This window comes from Haemaphysalis longicornis, unplaced genomic scaffold (assembly GCF_048455015.1).
Source record: "Haemaphysalis longicornis isolate Haplotype H1 unplaced genomic scaffold, Haemaphysalis longicornis Haplotype H1 scaffold_1, whole genome shotgun sequence".
In the NCBI taxonomy this organism is placed as follows: domain Eukaryota; kingdom Metazoa; phylum Arthropoda; class Arachnida; order Ixodida; family Ixodidae; genus Haemaphysalis; species Haemaphysalis longicornis.
Window position 1 is genome coordinate 439,495,692 of NW_027526203.1, and position 6,768 is coordinate 439,502,459.

The following is a 6,768-nucleotide window of genomic DNA, read 5'->3' on the forward strand; positions in this document are numbered from 1 at the left end:
ATGACGCGTACTCGACCACATGGTCACTCGATGCTTAGCAAAACACCCTGGTCAACAAGGTGGAGAGACAAATGTGGAGGGGACAAAGAGACCTTTCCCCGGAGAGACTTCTGCCGAACGCTGCAGAGGATGTCGCTTGCACGACACGGCCTCCTGGTTTTTGCGCTTGCCTCGCGCTCGCCAACTTCGCTCCCTACGCGACGGAGACAGAAGACTTCATCGCTCCGGGTCGCCCGCCACTTCATCACTGTCCATCCGTGCTATTAGCCCTCTGTGCTTCGCGTCTACACCATGTTCTTTCATCCTTATTTCTATCTTTCTCTAGCTCATAGGAGCCGCCTCTGAAGGCGCGGATATTACGTGGCTCACTCATTCGCCGCTCTTTCAATGCAGCAGCTTTAAATAGGGGAAGGGAAATAGCCCTCGATTGAGATGCATGCGGCTAGAAATCTTTACGAAAGCGACGAATGTTCGCGGCGCACTTTGTGCAGTTTTCTAAGCGTGGTAGCGAGCATTCCTCGCTATGCACTCCTTCGCCGCATGCAGTGTTTTAAACTGTTCTACCACCGGAAAGTGCAGGAACATAGTTCGCCGAGCCTGCTGTTCACACAATACTTTAGTGGGAGCCGTCACACAGTGCGGTATCATGTCACGAGAAGTCGAAGAAGAGAGCAATAGATCATACCGCTGTGGTCTGAGCCATTGACGACAAAGACGTTGTGTGTGAGCGAACACACAGCTTTTTTTTTCATATGTTTCATATGCACGCTGTTGAGCTTATAGACAGGAGTGCCATACGCAAGTCGACTCATCACCACTGCTAGAGTGAGGGTAAAACAGACTGACAGGCATGCTCCACCGTACTTGTTCGACATACGCGAAATGAGACGAAGCATGGGTTTCCAGTTGCGCTTAAGCTGGCTGATCCAACACTTAGCGTCATCGTTGCTTGCCAACGGGACACCTGAAATACGAATTGGCCCGCTTTTAGATGAAAGCAGAGCTGATAGCGCCCGTGGACAAGGAGAAAGTGGGGCCGTAACCATGCTCCCTCCGTAGATGGCCGTGTTTCACTGTGTAAAAACATACAAAAACCAAGCTTAAACCGATTCCCTTATAGTTCACTGTACCTTTAAACACAACTGCACTTCTGGGAAGACCATTTTTAGTGATAATATAAGCCGTTATATATAAAAATATGGAGGCCCTAGGACCTTTTTACTTTTTATGACTTTTTTCTCTAATCACTGAAGATCCTTGGTCAACGCTTGGTGTGTAGCTCGAGGCGATCTACTGGGTCCTAGCCATAAACAGCAGACAGCTTCGCTTTTTCGGGACATTTTTCGGACTATTTTCAGCAGACACTTTTTCCGTCGAAAATATAAGTAGTCAAATCAACATGTAAACAAACGCTCAATTTCTTTTCGTTGGAAGCAACACACAGGCTGCCTTATTGAGTTGGCTAGGGCAATACCAAAACTTGCTTTAAGATAGACTTGATGGGAATTGACGCGTATATAAAAATTCAATTACTAGGAGGGGAACTAATCTTATTTGTGACCTTCGGCGACCAGAACTCTCCCTCGTTCTCTGCGTCGTTTCAGGGAATCTGACCCCTACTGTACGCTAGTAGGATGATCCATCGATGGAAGACGTGGAGTCATTCTAGAAACGACGAACCGTTTCAAAAAGTTCGACTATGGTCAAACTGGAGTTGTCGGGGCAAAAGCTATGCCCAGGTTTTGCGTGGGCCTGTAGTGGAGGGCTACGAATTAATGTATGCTGTCTAGCGAAGTTTCACATAGGCTCAAATCTAGACACACGGATATCTACGCTTTCCCGACCATATCAGAAAGACGGCTGCATTGTTGGGAATGAAACCTACGGCTCCGTGCTCATTACCGCAATTCCTTAGCCGCTGAGTTGCCGCTGAGTTGCAGTAAGTGGAACATAATGTGCATTAAAATAGCGTGCACTGTGATTGTTACATTCGTGTACCTATAATTTGAATTTGTACAGAGGCAATAATCCAGATACTCAAACGTGACCTTCACAGGAGGGGTAATACCAATCCGGAACTTTCCAATCTTCGGGGTATCATTATATCACCTGTTGACAGACACAGCCCGCGGAAAGATTCGCAATCGTCGCATAGGCAAATGCGCACACAAAGAAAGAAACGAGTGAAAATTGAAGAAACGATAGTCCTACCTAGTGCCGAGTCTGCTCAGTCGAAGCCAACTGTTTTACTCTGAAACTACAAAAGATGAAAGACGAGACGAAAAATAAAAAAAACTAAACCCAGTTCCATCGACTGCGAAGTATGCTGAAACAGCGGAGCTGTGGGTTGTCTTTACGAAGATTTCGCTTGGCTTGGGCTAATTTCTTGTGCGTAGCGTTAGAGTCGTCTTAGCGGCTAATTATCACATAATTTATTTCCGGAGAGTTCTGATAAAAGAACAGTTACAGCCGCTTTCTGTAACCATACTCCCTCCATATATGGCCATGTATTGAAAGCAGGCAGTAATTCTGCAACGTTTGCAACTTCACTGGGAGTTAACTAATTACGATAAGTAAATGAAGCTCGGTACAATCGTACAGTCGTCTTCGTAGCTCATTTTCATATACTTTGTTTCCGTATGCTTTTAATAACACAGGAGTTCAAGACGTTTTCTGTAATCATACTTTCTCCATAAATGGCCATGCTTCACTGCGCATTCTGAAATTCGGGAAAGCCAGCTTACAAAAACCAAGCTTTACATCGACTTTTATAAAAGTCGGCTTCACCTCTAGACACAAGCGTATTGCTAGAAAGACATTTTTAGGGGCAATACTGGCCGCCTTGTATAAAAATATGAAGGCTCTAGGACCTTCTTTTATTTTTTATGGATCTTTTATATGCTGGAAACCCGCTTTCGTGTGGCGGAGATACCGGCTCCCGGGAGAGCGTGATACAATATTAGCGGAGACTGTCAGGGCAAGGCCTGGAACAGCTCCGCTGTTTAAAAACAGGAACGACGAAACACTACGGAAATACTAAGAATGAAACTACGTTGAAGAGAACGCTTCGCTACCGAGAAGGTCAATGGAATTTATTTCGATTTATTAAAAACCTCGCGCTTGGTTGGCCACATACCTAATGTAGGAAAAGAATGCAGCTACATTTAGTGGCTTGGGACTTGAAAGCTGTCTGAATACGGACCATCTAAGGGTTGTGGGATACCATGTGAGAGCTGCGCACCTCGTCATTACTATGTGGGGAGCAGTTTGTACTACGAGTGGACTATTGTCAATTCACTCTACTACCTTAAATTATGTGTTAGGGACACATAACAGAAAATGGTTTATCAGTACTGCAACTATGTAATTACTGGTGCACGCATTAGGGGCTTGCCCTGAATGCTGGCCACGCTGTATTCATATGACATCCACACAGGCAAGAAAAGAACTATTTTAATACTCCGTGGACTGTGACAGCATGCAAACTCTTTAGAAAGTTTTTTGCCTTGCAGGCATTTTCTCGAGGGAGCTTAAGCTTAAGGCTTCTGTAAAGAACGGGGTGATTTCTGGTTTTCGCCCTTAAGGTGTTTTCGATTGCTATAGTGTGCCCATATCTGTTGTATCAGGTACGGAAAGTTGACCTGTATTCGAACATGCACTTTATTATAGGTGCTATTCGTTGAAAAGTTTAGCTGTCGACTTCTTCGCTTGGCAACATTGTAAACGGCCACAGATATGGCCGATGCGCCGCGGACATGGCGCAACATTGGCCACTGCGCCCGCACGCTGAAGAAGAAGAAAAAAAAAACGCCGGCGTGCGTCGTCTGCTCCGTTTCAACCCGATTCTCAACGGTGGTGTCAACAGAGATGTTATTAATCGCACTCACATTGTACTCGAGGCAATACTTTGCGTTCGGTGAGGTAGAGGCTGTTAAAGGGACACTGAAGTGATTTGTAAACATTGCGGGATTACTAGCGAAAATTGCAGTCCGGAGTCCATAGGCCATGCTTCGACCACTCTGAGCGCGTTTACGCGGATTTATTTAGTAGAAAAATCAATTCGTAAATGCGGTCCTCCTCTCTGCACCCTCGCCCATTTTCTGTGGCGTTTTTGTGTGACGTCAGAGGAGATGAGCTGGCCATTGGCTGCGCTACTGCACGGCTCGCCAAGCTTCCGACCGAGTCAGTCGGCCCAGCGTTTAGTCCGCCGGCCGCCGACGGGTCGTCGCAATTCGCTCGCTCAGTTGTAACTAAGCCACAACATGTTTGTGAATGGAAGAATGTGCCTTTCTTTACTTTGTCACTTTGTACACTGTATCAAGCTCCGAGTCCGGGTCGCTCCACGCAAGCGCTGCACAAGTGCACATGCGACGCTTCGCTGACTTTACGCTAGTAGGAAAATCTAATCCACTTGAAGGCGGCAGAAGAGTCAGCGAAGTCAATATAGTTACTAAGGAAATAAAATGAACTGAAACTTTTACCGTACAGTGCGAAACTAGAGAGCCGGAAGCACTTTTCTTGCGCTGGGTGAACAAGCACAGCGGTCAGCAGCACGACCACACATCTGCGAATGCTTTTCCATCTAAGAAATGAAATTGCTAGACGTGAGATATTGTGGAAGTTTGGGGGACGTTTACTGCACGAGCGCTATACAACAAATAGTCACCTAAAGTACTTGAAATGCTAAAACTAAATAAAAGTGTAAACTGGTTATACAGTATATACCTTATATATCCCCCCCCCCCCCCCCTACGCCAGTGCTGACTTGTGGCCGAGTGGTCTGAAGCGCTAATGTTTTTCTTTTGCAAGTCGCAAGTTCGAATCCCCGAGGGTGCATGCTTTTTTTTTGTAAGTTGATTTTTTTCGTTTGCGGCCGATGTTTTCTCACCTGAGTTAACCATTTATGGGCCGTAACGTTCACTGCTCCACGAGCGAGTTCGCAGAACGCGCGCAGACTTACACTGACGTGCTAGCCAGTTCTCGTTGGCATGCTGTTGCCATAACCACCGACTGCTTGCGGGCAGTGGACACAGGCCAGAGTCAGCAGACCCTTGGCCTGGTGCGAACACACTTTTTACGATACCGGCATGAGTGAGGCAAGCTCCAAATATGGGGGAAAAGCGCATGGCATTTGAGCGTCTGCGGTGACGCGGAGGGCGTTCGCCCACTGTAGGCCTCGGCTAGGGATTGCTACGATTCCAAGCCGTCCTGGGAGGCTTATCTTGGCATTTTACAGCCGACAACACGGCAGAAGTGTGGTATGGCGATTATTGAGATATCGAGAATGCCCATACAACGATAACGTCGGATGTCAAGCATGTTGTTTTACAGAACCGAAACCTAAACTTGTTTGAATGCTAACCTTGGACATCGTCCAATCACGGTGCCTCCTCCTCCCGACGTTAAAGCCTTTAGTTGGTCCGGTCGCCACAGACCGCGCATGGTAGTTTTTTAGATGCGAAGGCATCTCATTCACCCGCCTTGTCCGTGCATCCGGCGTCGGCGTCGTCGTCGTTGTCGGCGTCCACCCCTCCCCCATTCTCCTCGCCACGCCAGCTTCGCTCTCCACCGCTCACCCCCTCTCCTCTCCGATAGCGAACGCTCTCTCGCGAGGGGCATTGGATTGGATTCGATTGGATTGGGTTGGAGTGGATTGGATTGGATTGGATTGGCTTGGCTTGACTTGGCTTGGATTTTGATTGGATTGGATTAAAGTGGATTGTGTTGGATTGTGTTGCGTCATAGCCGCGGCAGACGCACTGGCGCCGGCGCGTCCCCTCACCGTTATGCGCGCTATAAAACGCGGTGCCTGCGCCGCTCCGCTCCATCGTTCCAGCGCCGTTCCTCCGCCGTCCTACGCTGCCTTCAATGGAAACGTGCCGTGAACCCCCTATGCGTCGCATCTACACAGGGGTTCCCGTGAGGGGAGGTGGGAGTTTTAAGTGCAATGCACTTCTTAAGCGACCCTGAACCTGCGTCCACCGGCGATGTCCGCATCACATACCCACGTGGGGGATTGGCCAGGAATCTCCTCGTCTTCCTTGGCAACGGGGGGAGATGGGCATGCGCTGCCTGGCCGCTGACATGGCACATACCCACGTGGGGGATTGGCCAGGAATCGGGCGTGAGAAGGGCTAATGCACCCGCTTAAAGGAGTACTGACACGAAATTTCAAAGCTGAGATCCGCTCTAGCAATCAAGTACAACGACAACACAAATAGGTGTCTGTGAATAAATGCATCTTTCTTTCTTTGTAGTTGTGTGTGTGTGTGTGATCTCTCTTTCGCGAACATTACCGAACCGCGCAAATTCAACTCGTGCATTCGCACTTTCACATTCTTCCCCTCGGGGAAATGCGGGGAATTTTTTCTCCTTTCCCGCTTTATAAAATAATTACCGACTTATCAACCGGATAAATGATCAAAAATGTGGTAATTTGAGCCAGTCAACGCAGTGCAAGCAAAACCGGGAGCTTCACAAATTCACTTCAGTGTCCCTTTAACGTGCAACGCAGTCATGTGCTTAGCACGGACAAGTACCGCCATCCCGCGGAGCCCGACGTAACGAATGACGGCGCACTCACACGGTTGCCCGTGTGCGCGCCTCGCAAGTGAATACAAGCAACAGAATTCCCCGTCCGTTTTTAAATCAATAAATTATTAGGCGCTGTGTATTGTGAAGCCCTGCAGCACACCAACACACGAGTTTCAAGTAAATTTTGTATTCTATTCTATTCTATTCTATTCTATTCTAGACTAGCCTATTCTA